Raw genomic sequence first — 18590 nt, forward strand, 5'->3', positions numbered from 1 at the left:
CTGACTCCAGCTTCAAAAGCTAAGGTTGCTGAACAGACTATTATTGGGGGTGGGGGTTGTTGCTGTTACTGATATTATTATTTTGTATCTTTATTTTAGATCTTCTAACAATTTATGTGGAAATTGTTCAATCTGGCTGTGTACCTTTTGATGTTCCATTTATTGTTTATGAGTACTTACGTCTGTAATAATGTATTTTTTGTATGTTGTAAGCTGCCTTGATTGATTGATTGTTCATTAACAAGTAATGAAGCCAACAAATGGGACAGAAAGTCCCAGTCACAGGATTAATAGATAGTATTAACAGATCTATTAATAATATTGTATATGCATTATAATTTTAATAGATCTAGTGTTCTCGAAGCTACCAACATGAGTTTGACCAAACTGTGGGAGGCAGTGGAAGACAGGAGTGCCTGGCGTGCTCTGGTCCATGGGGTCACGAAGAGTCGGACACGACTAAATGACTAAACAACAACAACAACATTACTTATGCTGCATATGTCTTACAACTAGAATTCTCTAATATTTTAGATTGAAGATTATTATAGAAGGCCCACTGCACATGATGTGCAAATAGAACATTTAACGCATTTTTTAAAAAAATATTTCACGAGTTTTTAGTTTAAGGAAGACTAAGAATCAAGTTTTTACAGAAGGAAATGTTTTGCCCCCATTCTACCAAAGGCTCTGGGAAATTACTTTGGCACTTCACCAGACAATTAATAAATTAGCCTGAGCAGCCACCCTAGATGCAATGGGCTCTACTCTGTCCAACTAGATGATGAGTGAAACAAGAGATGAAAGGATGAAATTAGAGCACAGTTTCAGCTAGCTTTGCATAAGCAAATGAGGGTTAAGAAAACAGACTGCTTCTATTTAGTGCTCAGCAGACAATGTAACCAAGCCAGCACTAAGAGGAGGGGAAGTATCTTTATTACTGTCTGTAGAACATCCTGTGCATTTTGAAAGCTACAACATATTTAATAAAAGTTTAAGAAGGTGGAAACATAGGGCAGTAATGTAAATGGGACACCACATTTGGATTAACAGATTTCCACTTGCTAAAACAGGACTTACTCTTCCTCTTCTCACTCTTGCAACCCCTCAAATCTGCTCTGGGGGGTTGGGGGATGCTCCCAAACATGGAGAGAACAGGAGAAAAGGAAGTTCCATCACATCCACTGGCATAGCATGGGGTGTTGCTCATCAAAATCTAAAGTGTTTGAACAATATAAAAAGCTCAAATAATAAGGCTTAACAATATTTCCTGGGGGTTTTTTAATCTAGAAAAACAACAATGTAGGGGGACATTTGTTGGGTTTTTTTGTTTTTAAATGATAAACAACATGGAGAGAGTGGATTGGGGGGGGGACCTCTTAAAAGTACTCAGGAGCCCCTTCGCTTCTTGATGAATTTTCTAATTTCTAATGTGAAGCCATCTAAGCTTTTGGTCATTACCACATATCACGGCAGTGAAATTGCAAGTTGCTTATGAGCCTGTAGTGTGAAATAGTACTTCCTGTTTTTTTCTCTCCATTCAACTGCTTAGCATCAAGGAGGAAAGAGTCTATCAACAGATATCAGCCTTAACAGCTAAATGGGATGTCAGTGAGTGTATAGCTCTGAGTAAGAGATACTGGGATCAATACAGGAGGAGAGGGTCAATGCCTTCACATCTTGCCTGCACACTTCCCAGGGTATTGTTAGAACAAAATGCTGGACTAGCTGAACCATCAGACTGATCCAACAGGGCTCACAATATGACAATCTACCTTGGGCTTAGGGGAGTACACAAATAAAGATGAAGGTAAGCAAGAAAGGATTCCTATTCTTGGAGCTGCTGACACATCTGTGTTTGATAAATGTCATTTAGGGTGGAATTTAAGCCATGAATCACCACATAGCACACAAGTGGCCATTGATAACTCCTTATTTTTTCTGTGTCAACTTGGGGTGTTCTGTGCCACACAAATATATCAAAATCAATCATATCTCCCAGGCCCTAGTTAAGTACACCACACCAATGCAATGAAGACATTCCACTTTGTGGCTGGAAAAGCAGTGAAGCTTCAAGAGGGAAAATGCAGTGATAGGGAGGTGGATTTATTTGCCCTTTGTTACAGAAGCTATGAAATGAAGCATTTCCTGTATTACAAATAACCAACTCATGAACAATTCTGAAATATTAACATTGCAACAGAAGACATCTCCCTCCCAACTTCAGTGTCTAGACAATTAAACTATTAAGATCTCTGGGGTAAGAAACAGTTCTCTTTTAAGGACACCAAATATTGCTAAAATGGTATTGGAGCGTCTGTCTACATTCCTGGAGTCAATACCACAATCAACATTTTAGGAATTCTGCTCAATATTTCCAACAAGTAGCATTCATCGATTTGGAGAGATCATTTACAAGATTACAGCTACCGTAGTAGATATCATATCCTACCGATATTGTATTTGACTTAAGTTGAAGTGGCAGCAGGGTTGCATGGCATAAGCTTTCACCTCAGGGCAATACCTGATGATACTAATCCTTCTGCAGTAAACTATTAAGATTTTATCTGCATGCTGTTAAGTCTCAATGAATGGCAGTGGGCAATTATTTATTTTTGTGCTGGATTATTCTCAGGAAATTCTGACAGCTGAAATGCTACTAACTGACAGGTAAACATTTATGTAAATATATGTAATATAAAATAAGTAAACATTTGCCTGTCAGTATAAAGATACCACAAATAACTGCATGTGTCTTGGGGTTGTAGGTTGTCAGTACAGGGTCTTTGTGTGTGTTAAGAATAAACAGTTCCACAGTTTTTTCACACACACCCTTTAAAATGGTACAAGTTTTTCTTGATGATTCAGGAAAATAAACTAATTTCGTAAACCAACTGTCAAACTGGTAGTCATTCAACTGCTGTATTTCATTACATTTTACAAAATTACTGCACCTACTGATAACTGAATGGTAAATCAATGTGCTCATTCTTATTATATTCTAATCTTTAAGCCTTTGTCGAAACAAAAAAAGGAGCTGTCATTTCTCTTTGGTTTCCAGTTATGATCTTGATGGCTTCTAAATCCCTAGTGGAGAAGATATATGGGCCAGGAAAGGAGGATCATCGGATCAGCAAACCACAGAAAGCAACCTAATAGAGGGTGGGATTCATCTAATGAGTCCCGTGAGAAGCCCTGTGTAAGGGCTTCTACTTACGCAATTGGGTTTCCCCTCCTTTCTTCCCCATGCCCACCCCAAAGTTAGATTTGGAAACCTCCTGGAACAGTGGTCGGAGAGAAAGGGGGATTACTTCATCTGGTAAGCTGGTATGCTTGCTCAGACAGAGCATTCAACATAGCACATTGTTGAATTCCACCCAGAGCAATGGGATTACAGAATCAAGCCAAATATAACCTATGTCATGGATGCAGAACCTGTGGCTCTCCATTGTTGTTGGACTACGACTTCCGTTAGTCCCAGATAGCATGGCCAATGATCAGGAATGCTGGGAGTTATCAGTGTAAGCCAGCAAAACCTAGAGGGCCACAGGCTCTATCTGAAGGCTTATCTCTGGCTTCTGTTCTCATGATCTTGTTAAAATCTATCCTATCCTTTTTTTAAAAAAACTGACATTTGAGAATATGATACAAGAAAAAAAATCTGTCACATAATTCCAAACATGCTCATCATTAGTGTAAGGGTTATAGTAAATGAGGTGAATGAAGTCAAAATTACACCTTCTAAGTCTATTTTTAAAAGTTCAGAGGGTCTCAGCACTGTTTACCCTTATCACTGAGCTGATGCAACAATTTCACTAACAGTGGTCTAGTACCTAGTTAAGGTTTATTTTCAAAACTGGACATCCCTGAATTCAGAATACATCAAGTTTAATTTGTAGAGTGCTAAAAGATCAAAGCCAGTTGGTGCATTTTGTCCAAAGCACAATTGTATAAGCAATTCAACAGATGATGCATAATGTTTCTTCAGGCTACGGATTTTTTTAACGGTGCCTTTAATCATACTGTTTCTACAATTTCTATTGGAGGCTTTTAAAGTTACAGCTTTTATCCTGTGGCGCAGCCTTAAGCACTCATCAACTGCCATCAAAAGTGAGAGAAGTCCTTCATGTAAACAGAAGATCTAGTTCAAGCTCATGGCCTTAAACATCCTCAAAGAACTGACATTTTGAAGTTCAGCAAGTAATGGAGGTGACTACATTGAGCTGACTTGCATTAAACTCTGTTCTCAAACAACACATGAAAAAACCATACCCTTTCCCCATTCATCACACTGGCTACATTAATACAGAGACTTTAATAATTCTTCCTATAGCACAGGCTCTGCTATTCCTGGAAACACATTATTGAAAAAGCTAGGTAAAACTAGCAAAGAAAGGGGGTGGATTGAAAACTGGCAGATGATTTTAAAATCCTCATTGAAACTGAACTGTCAAGTCTTCGCTGAAGTCCTGCTAAATGTAAACAAGTATCACCACTGCATTCTATAATTCCATAGTCTCATAAAACTAAAAGATGTTTGTAGAAGCAAGTACAGATTACTTAGCTGTTTGAGACAACACAGTAGCATCTGTGAAGTAGAGACTGGAGTAGATTCAGCCAAAGTTCCTTGATTCAGGTTTCAGGCCACTTACTATCCATAATTCTGACCACTTTCAAACACTGAGGAAATTGTCAACTTAGGCTCTCACTGCAGGTGCCACTCTATATGGGGTACTTTCCCCCTCTGACCAATAGGAGGCAGAAAATACCAAATCATTTTCTCAGGAGTTATTTCAGAGCTTCCTATAACACTAACTTTCACTATTTGAACTTGAACAGTAACAGTATAGTAAAGCAGCCCTTCAGTAACAACAATGATGGTCTCTCCACCCATAAAACATAGGCTATACTGCCCGCCCACCCCTTTCCCCCTGGACTGGCAAAACATTAAGAAAATAAACTAAAACTCAATTACAAGCCCACAGTCGGTCATCTGGTAAAGCCATTACGTAGGTCCCAGATACAAAACAAGACGAAAGCCTTCCAAAACAAATACACTTATCTCTTCCCATCAGCAAAGTATAGAGAAATATGCACTTTTTGTTCCAACGAAGGACGGCTGCACTGGCACCCAAGACAATGAATGCCATTTCAAACTGGGTAGTATCAAAGCAGTACACACACACAAAATTGGGAGGAATACATTTGAAAAACAGCCAAGTAAGAACAGACTGTTTGGTTGGAACAAACAAACAAAAATTCCAAGGGGGGCTAATACATTTTCTGCAAATGATGCCCTCATTACTTTTGTAAGCTCCATATTGCAAGCTTGTAAGCATTTAGAAACAGATGTCTCAGAGGCTCTTGCCTTGATTTTTCTAGTAGAGTCAACTAAAATCTGAAAGATGCTGCACTGGAAATAAAACTTTAAAAAAACAACAACTTCAGGGCCCTAACACCTGAGGAAAAACAAGCTTTCTCTCCTTTGGGTCACTAAAATTTGGATTGAAAACTGGTGGGATTTATGCAAGCATCTTACATGAATTAGAATTAACCACAGACCTGGATAGAGAACTCTGTAGATAACATCACCTAGAAAATCCCTGAGTTAGGAGGGTTTATGGCAACTAGCCATAAGAAAGGGAAAGTCAAATAACCTTGGATACAGACATTTAATTCAACATGCCCAGTGTGTTGCGAGTTAGATCAGGAAGACCCATGTGCAAACTCATCCATGAAGTTCAGTGGGTGACTTTGGGCAAGACACTAACTTTCAGCCTAATTTACCGCTACATGCTGAAATGACTGAGATGCTGTGATACGAGATTACCCGATGGATGTTGCCCTGAGCTCCTTGGAGGAAAGGTGGAACACAAATGCTATAAAATAAGTATGCCCCACAGTATGCCAACATCTTCATGGCAGATTTAGAACATCGTTTCCTAGACTCCTACCCACTCAAACCTCTCTTGTACCTACGATACATTGACGATATTTTTATTATCTGGACACATGGACAACAGACCCTGGAAACCTTCCACCAGACATTCAATGACTTTCACCCCACCATCAACCTAACAATGAACCAATCTATGCAAGAAATACATTTTTGGACACTACTATAAAAATACAGGATGGACGTATAGACACCACCTTATACAGAAAACCAACTGACCAACAAACATATCTACATGCTTCTAGCTACCATCCCAAACATACCAAACAATCCATTGTATACAGCCAGGCCCTACGTTACAACCGTATCTGTTCCAACTCTACAGACAGAGAATCTCACCTAAGAGATCTACAGCAAACCTTTTTAGAACTAAAATATCCACCTGATGAAGTTAAACAACAGATCAACAGAGCCAGACTGATACCTAGGGAGAACCTGCTGCAAGACAGACCCAAAAAAGAAAATAACAGAACACCACTAGTCATCACATACAGCTCCCAAGTTAAAACAGTACAACGCATCATCAGAGATCTACAGCCTCTCCTGGACAATGACAGCTCCCTTTCTCAAGCTCTGGGAGGAAGACCTTTCATTGCCTACAGACAGCCACCCAATCTTAAACAACTCCTCACCCACAATAATACAACCACCAGACTTAACATGGACACTGGTACCAGAGCCTGCAATAAACCCAGATGCCAACTTTGCTGCCACATACACCCGGACAACATCATTACTGGCCCCAACAACATCCAACATACCATCTCAGGACTATTTAATTGCTCATCTTCTAACATTGTGTATGCCATCAAATGCCAACGGTGCCCTTCAGCTCTCTATATTGGACAAACAGGCCAAACCCTACGCCAAAGGATAAATGGACATAAATCTGACATCAGGAACCATAAGACTGAAAAACCAGTAGGAGAACACTTCAATCTCCCAGGACATTCTATACAAGATCTCAAAGCAGCTGTTTTATTACAGAGAAATTTCAGGAACAGACTGGAAAGGGAAGTTGCTGAATTGGAAATCATTACCAAGCTTAAAACCATGGAAGCACCTGGGATGAATAGAGATATCGGATTCTTATCTCATTATGCATGATCAAGCTTTCTTTAGCACCTCAGCCCAGGACTAATTGCAGCCATCAGCAGCCATTAACACCCATCTACAGGTTTACCACTCCCATCAGCCCATCTCCCATTCCCACCCTCCCCCACCACCCTCTGTATATATATATATATAGGGTCTGACACTTCTGTTTCTAGTGTATCTGAAGAAGTGTGCATGCACATGAAAGCTCATACCAAAATATAAACTTAGTTGGTCTTTAAGGTGCTACTGAAGGAATTTTTTTATTTTGCTTCGACTCAGACCAACACGGCTACCTACCTGTAACTATAAAATAAATTCACACATATTACTTCATTTCTGTATGCTTTGGGAAACAACTGTAATTGTGCAAGAACAAGTCCTACTATACCATCTTGAATTAATAGGCTCTCTGAAGTTTAGATGTTTTGTAAAGAAATACCCAAATTGCACCACTTACAATTTCAGTATATAATTTTTAATATTACAAAACAACATTTCTATGGAGATCATAGTTTTATTATTGTTGCTGAGCTAGTATAATAAAAGTCTTCCATTAGAATCATTGATAAGAGTGTCTTTGTCATGTTATTCTGAGACAATCAAATTAAGAGAGCCTTAATGTATAATCATGAAGAAGCACACAAGCTTTCCAGTGACACATAACTCTTATACGTACAGACCTTAAAGGCCGCTAACCTTTACGTCAAGACAAAGCGGTCTGCAACATTTTTTCAATGTAAAAATAAATAAATTAGAAAACCTTTCCTATTTCAAACAATACATTGGACCGAGTCAAAGTCACAGTATCTTCAAAGCAACAAATGCAAATGACAATAGACAGAAACACATGGGGATTCACCGTGCTTGACCACTTCCTCTCAAAAATGAAAGCCATACAAATCTTAAGAAGACATGCCTGAAAACAAGTTACTGAATACAACAGATTGTCTAGAAGTTTTTGATTATAACAGTAGGCTGCAGTCTGTATCTGACGTAGGAAAATGTGTATTGTAAATTCACAATCTAAATCTTAAAGATAGCATAGTGACTGTTTATGCTGGAACAGATATGAGAGGCATCATCTTATTTATTAATCCCAAAATAAACTGTATCTTGGATTGCTTCTAAGACAGACGGTGTTTACAGTGCTAGATATTTATTGCTATCATATTTGTAGCAGAAGCTCACCGTCACCACTGAGAATAGTTCTATTAAAAATAGGGCTTCTGTAGTGGAACTCTTTAAAAAAAGCCATACTAATATAGATAATGTAGATAAGCAGTGACATTAGCAAGTTTTTTTTATTACCTGGTTTCGTTAGTTCACTTTTGAAAGCACACTATAAATATACTTGGGGATGATATTTCATAGCAGTGATACCCATGGAGTCAAGCAATTCTTAGTTTTATCTAAGCCCTAAAGAGCAATACTAAAGCTCTATCTTAAATTGAAGTGGGCAGAGGGGTTGCTGAAATGGAGTTGAAACTTTTTTTAAAAAAAAACCCAACTTCAACTACAGTGGTACCTCGGGTTAAGAACTTAATTCGTTCTAATATTTAGAGTAATAAGAAATTTGCTATGTGGTAGAAATAATTTTTTGTATATGGTATTATTACAAGAATTAAATGGAGATGTTTGTAATTGGTAAATAATGAAAAATGGAAAATTGCCAAACAAAGGTTGAATTAGACTCGGAAAGGGAGGAGCGAGGAAGTCAAAGTTATGATAGAGTTAGGAATATCAGATTGATTTTTCTTTTTTCTCTTTTTGTATTGTCTATCTTTTCTGTTTTGTTTTTCGTTTTGTTTGCAATTTTTCTTGTTCGTTTTTCTTTCTTTTTTTGATGGTTGTTTAGGGTATGATGTAAGATGTTGATGTGAATGGAAATTTTAAGTTGAAAATGTCAATAAATATATTTTTTTTAAAAAGAACTTAATTCGTTCTGGAGGTCCCTTCTTAACCTGAAACTGTTCTTAAACTGAAGTACCACTTTAGCTAATGGGGCCTCCCGCTGCCGCCGGAGCACGATTTCTGTTCTCATCCTGAAGCATGGGGTACTATACCTGGGGTACTATTTCTGGGTTACCGGAGTCTGTAACCTGAAGCATCTGTAACCTGAAGCATCTGTAACCCGAGGTACCACTGTATCTTTCCTTTCTAGGGCTGAACTCTTAAGCCAAATACAGTTACTCAAAGGGAAAGTCCCACTGAACTCTGTGACTTACTCTTGCATAAGCATGCACAGGGTTGGGTTGCATGGGTGAAAAAGCATATTATTGATTAAGCTCTGTTAAACCAGAGGTTTGGTGGTAACTACAGGATTCCCAATCCTGTGTTTGCTGCTGATGTGCAAAGTGGAGGAAGGCATTCACAGGGGAGCCAACTTAGGGGGAATGGGAGGGGGCTGCTTAACTGTTCCTCTGCCAGCTGTTACCCCAGTTACCACCCTTGATTTAGACATTTAAGGAAAGCACAGGAATCAGCACCTGTAAAAGCTGCCAATTCAGAAATGCCACTGTACTGTGAATTTGTCTATTTTTATCCAGTCATTTAATGCAGGTTTCCACTAATTCCTTCAATATTATAGTTTTGCACAAAGACTTGTCACATTTGCTTTGTTTTTTTTATTTACTTACTGTTTGCTATATTTTAAAAAACCAAAACTGAAAGTTCATTAACTCTTCCTACACCTAAATTTGTTACAAATCTATCCCACTTTTATTTCAGCTCAAGGTGGCACAGCTAGAATTTTCATTATCTTCACAACCACTTGAAGTATGCTTGGCTATGAGGTAGGTAGCTAATGGCTCCAGTGAAATTAATGACATAGCAAACAACTGAAATTAGGTCTGGTATATCCAAATCAACCACTTGGCCCATTCCCCTACACTGAACACTATCCAAAGATAAGAAGGGAAGAAAGCCCAAACACTGTCAATTTAATTTTTGCAATTACGCTTAAATAATTAGGGGTGGTAGTCAGCTAAGTTTAACTTAAAGTAGCCCATGATTAAACTAGAGCCATTAAATTAAACAGGTCTGTTCTGAGTAAAGCTTAGTTGAATACCTTCCTAAATGTGAACCCTTTAAACAGAAAATTGAGTGCTATATGCCAGTCTATGAAATACAAGGATGTATATAAATCTTAAAAAGTGGTTTTCAACCAGTGTGCTGTGGCACCCTGGGGTGCCTTGAATGGTGGTCGGGGGTGCTGTGGGCAACATTGGCCTCTGTCCCTCTTTCCTTCCCTCCTCTGATGCCCTCTTGTGTCTCTGCCTCCCAAAGGCTTTCACAGCTGTTTGTTCCAGCAGCCCTGGCTACAAGCTCTCCAGACAAATGGTGGTTCTGGGGCTAGCCAGGGGGTGCTTCCCAGGCCCCTGAGGGGCAGTGGGAGGCACCTCTCTTTGGGGCAGGGGAAGCAGCTCAGAGACCAGGGGTGGCGGCAGGAGCTGCCCAAAACACTCCCAAGGAGAGGGGAGAAGAGAGGAGGGTGAAGGTACACTCTACAAGGGAGGGTGTTCGAAAAAGGTGAGAGGCTGCCAGCTCTGCAGGCAAGGGGTGACATAACTGGGCTCCTGAGCACCACAGGGGGTACCGCAAAAAGAATGTAGTTGGTCAAGGAAGCTGTGGACCCAAAAAGGTTGAAAACCTCTGATCTAAAGTAATAAAAACTACATTATAAGGGCAATTGGGGACTTCTGAATAGCGTAACTAGGTGACTAAATAGGTAAAGGTAAAGGGACCCCTGACCATTAGGTCCACTCGTGACTGACTCTGGGGTTGCGCACTCATCTCGCATTATTGGCCGAGGGAGCCGGCATATAGCTTCCAGGTCATGTGGCCAGCATGACAAAGCCGCTTCTGGCAAACCAGAGCAGCACACGGAAACGCTGTTTACCTTCCCGCTGTAGTAGTTCCTATTTATCTACTTGCATTTTGACATGCTTTCGAACTGCTAGGTTGGCAGGAGCTGATCTAAAGTGATCTAAAGTAATAAAAACTACATTACAAGGGCAATTGGGGACTTCTGAATAGCGTAACTGGGTGAATAAATAAGTATAGCCGATTATCCCACTTTTTCTTCTCCTCTATGTCCTTTTCACACTTCATCCCATCCTCCAAAAGGCGCATGCACACACACTACTAGGAAATTAGCACCATTAACAAGAGCTGATAAAATTACACTTGAAGTCACCAAGTAATAAAAATCCACTCTGGGTCAGTTTCTCTTTTCAGTACACAACTTCCTCATATCACTGACCACAGATAAACAACATATCGCAAGCAAGTCAGTTATACTGCACAGAATAGCTAAGACCCTTTACCATATACTGGTACTTGGTCTCTCTGCTTCAAAAGCTCACATTCTATTAGCAGCTCTGAGAAATAGCAACTAAGGCATATATTTGCAAAGAAAAAATGGGCATTTGGAAGGAAATTGCCTTTACATGTTTATTTGACCTCTTCTCTTAAAAAAAAGAAAATGAAACACTACAAAAGGAGGAAGGGATTGAGGTGTACAGTAATTGCATTTCCTCAGATGCCACTTTTAGCATTTTAGTTAACTACCTTCGCAGTGATGGTTAAAGATACACCTATTCTGTTCCTCTCTCTTTTATTCACTAGCCAGCATGGGATGAGGCGTCCCATAATTAGAACCTGAAGGGACAGAGGTTTAAATAATTTAAAGACGAAAATTGTCAGGTTTCAAAACCATTTAAGAAGCATTATATGCAATGCTTAGATTCTCTAAGGCACCAAAAAGCTTCATCTTCTCTTTACCTTTAATATATTTTTCCATTTTATTGGCTAGAGTAAACATGTACTTGGAAACATTTCCGTAAATGCTTCCAACACAGTACAGGCGCTTTGATGATCACGTTATCCAACATCCATCACCACCAATCTTGGTAAAATATTAAAACATAGTTATCATAATCAATGATACAGATCTAATTTTGCAGCTATGTTTAACACATTTGAGCAGCCTTCTACATTTCAGTGTTAATTCTTTGATCCTTATACCTAGCCAAACACAGGTAATTAACTCCCCAGCTATGAAAGAACCATGAGAGTATTCCTCAAGTTTATTGCTCAGTCATTCTTGAATACAGTGGTACCTTGAGTTACAAATGTCTCAGGTTACAAACGTTTCAGGTTACAAACTCCACTAACCTAGAAGAGATACCTTGAGTTGAGAACTTTGCCCCAGGATGAGAATGGAAATCGTGTGCCGGCGGCACAGTGACAGCAAGAGGCCCCATTAATGAAAGCACACCTCTAGCTAAGAACAGTTTCAAGTTAAGAACGGACCTCCGGAACAAATTAAGTTCGTAACTAGAGGTACCACTGTATATCAGTTGAGAACTCCCCTCTTGAGACAGAAAAATGTTTTTGCTGCTTTTAGGGAAGACTAAAGAAAAGAGGAAAGAACCCCACAATCAGAACAAGATATATTTGTCCTTTATGCAACTTATTTTATTCAGAGCCTGTTATCAACAGCAACTTAACTCTAAATGTCCTCACAAGCTGGATCCCCCAGAGTTGCAATACTTCAGAAAGGTTTCATGCTATTCCTTTCAATTTTTTAGAAGGCAGTAACAATAAAACCACAAATGAACAACAAATGCTGCCCTTGTTAGCAAGAAGCTAGGAAGGATCTACAGCACATCCCCAAACTCAGCCCTCCAGATGCTTTGGGACTACAACTCCCATCATCCCTAGCTAACAGGACCAGTGGTCAGGGATGATGGGAATTGTAGTCTCAAAACATCTGGAGGGCCGAGTTTGGGGGTGCCTGATCTACAGTCTGCTTGAGGGCTTCAATAAGTCAGGCACAGCCTGGGTAAGCAGCAAAGTTTTTGAATGTGGCCATCCATATTAGACCACTTATGATGCCTATATATAAACACACAAACTGCTAGCATATATAAGTGTTTTTAGTTGCATTCATGTGCATCTTTGTTAATGTTATTAATTGTCAATTGTTAGTTGTTATAAAACATTTAAATGGTAAGGTGGCTGAAAATAAAGAGATGATATTGATGATGAGTTGTAGTTCAGCAACATCTGCAGGGCAGCAGGTTACTACTACCCCTTCTCTACAGCATTTGCAAATTAACAACATTCACGCCTACATATGTGTTTTTTAAAAAGCAACAGCAATACTTTTGAGAAAATGAACCAGTACCATTCAAGCATTGGGGATAGTAGAAACAGCACTATCAGACAACATTTCATACTAGCTGTTGCTGTAGTCCTATCCACATAGGCGAAAGTGACAGCTTAGGGACTGTCAATCCAACAGAAAGAGAAAATATTACAGTATGTATAAATGAAACATGAAGGCTCTTCGTTTGCGTTCTAACCCACATTCTGTAGTCACAGATCAAAATATAAAGCACTGCACATGATGTCCCACTCATACAGAAAAGATAGTTCAGGCTTCCTTCCCACAAACAGCTCCTCGTGTTCTCCAAAGAATTGCTCCTGAAAGTCAAGCAAGGCTCTTGGTTTTGGGAAGAAGGCATGAGGACTCTGACAAGGTCCTAGAGTGCTCCTGCCTCCTTCTCAAAGCTTGGTTAGCAATTTCTCAGCTTTGGGAAGGAGGTAGGAGGGCTGCAGGACCCTGTCAGAGCCCTCACACCTCCTTCCCAAAGCCCAACACCTCACTTAACCCCCCTTCTTGTGCTGCCTTCAAAAAGCTGGCTATCAAATTTTGGCCTCACAAGTCCACTGAAGTACTCTTGCGGTCCACTTGGTATGAAAAATTGGACCGCCCTGGTCTAGACAATGGTTGATGCAAAAAAAAAAATTGGGGCTCTGGCTGGAAGGGAAAATCAGTGTATATATGTCCGTGTTATATTGAGAACCCATGCTGGAGAAACACCACAGAACTACCCTTCCAATCAGTCAACTGTAGCCAGAAATAAAAAGTAACTTTTTACCAGTAAGTAAACTAGGTTCCAATTGCAGTTACGCACAATAGTCATTTAAACAATCATTTAACATGTGTTATTAACAATCGTTAACAAACTTTTAACTAAGCTAAATGGGCTCACAGAAGAATACTGAGAAACGGCATATGGATTCAACAGCTATTTTTAAAAAGAAAAACTTATTAACCTAACCAAGTGAACAGATTCTTATACTCCTTATTCAGCTCCTAAAAGAAAACTGGCATTGTTGAAGTATGATTTTGCCCCTTTAATATGGAATGTTACAATTTGTGAATGAACAGCAGCAAATGTAAGAATGCTATCTAAATTCTGAACTAATTTAAAATGAACCAAGTATGTAAAAATAATACTCAAACCAAGGTAACATTTGGGTTTCCACAATTATTGCAAGAAAAGCCCATCCACACTCTATTCCTGCTGTCCTGTTACATCAAAGTTCTCACCAATGTTAAAAAACCCATCATGTCCATGGACATCTGGCTTGTTGTCACTTGCAAAATAGTAAACTCTTACAGTATTTGAATTTGTGTACATTCTACAAACAGAAGCCTGTACTGTACTGCTTCTCTGGCTATTGAGGGAAGAACATTTGCTTTGAATGATTTGTTGATGCTGAATTATGGGCTCATCAATAACATCGTACATTTTGCTCTAAGCATAAAAAATGATGTCCTCCAACATTATAAATTCTTCTGATTAAGTGACCTACAGCAGTCACTATTATTACTCAACAGCCCACACGGCTTGTAAAGATAGTTGCTAAATCTACAAATTAAACTTCAGTAGAGCAATGTGTCAGGTCACAGAAATTCAAAGCAGCTATATTTATCATTTACTGTCATTAACCCAGCTGAAAGGAATTCTTTACTTGAAGCCAGTCAGTTGTATTTCAGTTACACCTCTGGCTTGTTTCCACCTTTGCTAACAGTGGCAGATAAAATATTCAAAGGAATGGGGAGAGGGAGGGAGAGAAGAGGGCAAGGGGGAAAGGTTTAACACCTAATATCTTTGCAGCCTTATAAAGGGATAGGAGGTCAATACAGATCAGATCACCATGCTGCAACGGAAATAATAACTAACAACCAATCTGGAATAATTTTCAATGGAAAAATGTGGATTAGGATGGATTAACAATAAAGTCCTGGACTGCATGTCACTTAAAACAGAGTTTAAAATATACAATGGTTTACGGTGAACAAGCAGCAAGCTAATGCCTGCTGCTCCAAAAATCACACTGGACTCCTCCCCAGCTCTTTCCTTCAGTGCACCAAGGAGGACACAAAGGAGAAGCAGGCTTCACATCATGTGCGAGCCCATACTCATACTGTAGTTGCTTTCTCCAAACCAACCACCATTTGTTTGCCTTGCCACTCATTGTTTGACTGGAGAACTTGTACATGAAGCCAACCTGGTTCTGGACAGCCAGGATTGGGGAGGCACAAAGTGCCTGTAATTTCAACAGCAAACACCAGCAGGTTGGCCATTCACCTTACTCGCAGAATAAATTAAACTATGGTTTACAGTGTCATACGAACCTGGCCAATATATCTACATTTGAACTTGCCCTAAGGGAGACCCATAGAAAGTGTCTAAGCAAACTCCACCTCCCTTGCCACTACATACAGATATCATGGCAATCTTGTTTCTGGGGGAAAGTGCACATTAAGCTCCATTAGTGAATAGAAAAGGAGGCATCCCTGCTTCTTTCCAACATGAAAGATTACAAAGTTACCCACATAGAAGAAGGCTCATGGTTTTCATTTACCACAGGTGTGAGGGTTCTGTGGCCCTCCGGGTATTGTTCGACTGTAGCTCTTATCACCCTTGACCACTGGCCATACTAACTGGATCCGATGGGAGTTGAAGTCACAAAATTCAGATGCCCAGGTTCCCCATCTATACTTCACCCCTCTGATCTCTCACAGCTAACTCTATTAGGCCCTCTCTTTCCACCAAGAAGAACTTCTTTATCGTACATGTTAAGTACTAACAGATCCCATTGGAACCAAAGGAATAAACTTCTGAGATGATGTCCCTTAGGCGCAGACTTAAGTTGGGGAGGCAGAGGGAGGCAGCCACTGTGTCCTTGGTGGTAAGCAAAAAAGAGCGGGTGGGTGGAATGTGCTACAGATGAGAAAACCATCACCCCAAAGAAGCACTGACTCAAGGAAAAGCCACCCATCCCCTTATTTCTCAAGTTTCCACAAAAACACAAAAGAGGGGAGATTAGGCTACTCCCTCGACATTTCACTACATGTATTTCAAGGTTACCCATGGAGCGGATGAGAAGCAGCAGAGTCATGGCTAGTTAATTCTACATCTGGTGCAGTCCTCCCCCCCCCCTAAAAAAAAAAACCCGGCCTAACATTCCACACCCCACCCCGATCTCCTCATTTCCCAACCCTGTGCAGAATTACACGGCCATGCCAACCTACTCCTAAGGAAACCTGACAGGACAGGACCTCCTCGGACCCTGCTCTGCCTCCTGACCCCTTGGCCCACATTCACTCCCCCCACATTGAACAATTACACGCCGAAGGAGCAGCGCTGGTTTCTTTTGAGGAGGTGAGGGGGGCAAAGGGACCACCAAGGAACGAGTCGTGGGGGGGGGAGGGTTTGAAAGAGAGCGGCCCTCCTCTCCACCTGCCCCCTCTCTTTAAACCTCAAGATTTGAGGTGGGGGTGGGGTGGATGAGGCGTTGCCAGGCGACAAGACGAAAACGGAGGCCGACCAAGGTCGAGAGCCTCAAAACTTGCCGCCGTGCGCCCTCTTGAACCCACCCCACCCCCCAATCCTTCCGATGGGTCGAGAGGAGGTCCCCCGACTGTGGGGCCTGGATTCTCAAAGAGGGCCGATTGGAAAAGGGGGTTACTCACCACCAGGGCCGCCGCCGAGGCTCCTCCCGGCCTCAGGCCCCGCGGAAGGGAGCAGCTCGAGCATGAGGGGCCGGGTGTCCTCCCTCCGTCACCACCGGCTCGCCCTCGCCCTCGCCCTCTCCTCCTCCTCCTCCTCCTCCTCGGCCCAGCGGGGAGGGAGCGGAAATGTCACCGCAGGGAGGGAAGGAGAGAGGCCGCTGGGCTCGCCTCGGCTCCGGCTCACTTCGGCGTCACTTCCGGCGGCGGCAGTGGCGGCGTCGACGGAGTGGGAAAGGCAGGGGAAAGGCGGAGGAGGCGGCGGCGGGGAAGAGCGGCTGACGCAAGTGCGCGCGCGTCGAGGCAGCGCCGCCTAGCGGCTCCCGGGGGCGGGCGCGCATTGGGCGGGAAAGCGCGGCTCTGCGGGCGGGGGGGCGGGGAAGGGCCCTCTCGCCTTCGCGCGCCTCCCAACGGGTTTCCCTCATGGAGGGCGAAGTTGGCGCGCTTTCTCCAGCGGCCGCTGACACGAGTGAAAAGCCGTTCAGGCTAATTGGATGTTCCTAGCAGGAACATTTGTATTTCAATAAAGGCCCATCTTTCCACTTGGAGACTTCATCCTTTTCTTTTGGGTTTCTGTGAGTCACCTCGTCTAGGAACCTCTTTTTGAATTTCTCCTACATATCCTCCTTCCGCACTCCAAGGCCTTGGGGAAGGAAACTGAGGCAGGCTCTGCTTGCTCCCCGGGGCCCTGCAGGGAATTCGGGGGGGGGGCTGTCTCTTCTTCTGGCCATTGCAGCCCCCAGGAAGCCTTGGAAGAAAGGCAGGAGACCCTCAGCAGAGGCCAGCCAAGTCTGGTTCTTCTCCACAATGGCTTCCTCTTCTGAGAGCTCCCTCTCTTTCTTGTCTGGGATGGACTGGGAGGACCCCAGTTCAGCCAGTTCCCCAGAGTCCCCCCCCACTGGGCTCCAGTGGCCCTCAGGCCCGCAGGGAGTTGGAGCAACCACTGCCTGAGGGGGAGCAACAGACGTCATGGCCCATTTGGGGGGCAGGCAAGGGCCCTCCAGAAAGGGCTCCTGGGACCCCAAGGGGCCAGAAGGGGAGTCTCCAGCCTGGTATTTCCCCTATTCCTGCAGGTGGAGCCCTTCTGCTTGCGCTGCATAGCTGCCAAGTCTCCAGTTTTCCCCGGGAAATCCCCGTTTTTCCAGGTGTTCCTAGCTGAAAAAATGGGGTTTTTCTTTTGTTTTTCCCTGGTTTATTCTGGCGCGATGGCCATTTTGGAACTGGGCGGAGCATGCTCAGAAGCGACTTTTGATGCTACTCTGCCCAGTTCCAAAATGGCTGCAGTGCGACTTCTGGTGCAGTGGCCATTTTGGAACTGGGCAAAGCAGATTCAAAAGTCACTTCTGAGCATGCCCCGCCCAGTTCCAAAATGGCGGCAGCGCTACTTCCGGTCTGCTATTTCCGGCCCGGTCCCTTATTTCTCTGACAGCAACTTGGCAGGTATGCGCTGACACTTGGAGTAACCAAGGAAGCTGGTCCGGCAACAATGGGGCAGGAACCTTTCTACACGTGGTGGGAGCGCAAAGAGACAGTGGGATTTTGGGAAAATATAACAAATTGAAAAAAGATGTTTAGATTTACATTTGAAGAAAACCCAGAATCCTTTCTCCTAGGCATCATGTCAGAGGAAATAAAAAAGAATGTTCAGACCAATATTTATGTGTG

General features: G+C 42.1%; 1 protein-coding gene across 8 annotated transcripts in view; it reads right to left on the reverse strand.

The window, feature by feature from the left end:
• The window catches only part of ARK2N (arkadia (RNF111) N-terminal like PKA signaling regulator 2N), a 61143-nt gene extending 44010 nt beyond the window's left edge, over positions 1–17133 (reverse strand). For 4 of the 8 annotated variants that reach the window (XM_035100403.3, XM_035100406.3, XM_088653185.1 and 1 more), the window contains exon 1: positions 16890–17133. The gene's annotated coding sequence lies outside the window, so the exon portion shown is untranslated. Of the gene's footprint in view, positions 1–1080; positions 1217–4560; positions 4580–16889 lie in introns of those variants that run through there. The other 4 variants (XM_035100405.3, XM_088653188.1, XM_088653187.1 and 1 more) reach the window with 2 other exon arrangements.
• Between the last annotated feature and the right edge of the window lie 1457 nt (positions 17134–18590).

Source organism: Zootoca vivipara, chromosome 10 (genome assembly GCF_965207765.1).
Source record: "Zootoca vivipara chromosome 10, rZooViv2.hap1.1, whole genome shotgun sequence".
In the NCBI taxonomy this organism is placed as follows: Eukaryota; Metazoa; Chordata; class Lepidosauria; order Squamata; family Lacertidae; genus Zootoca; species Zootoca vivipara.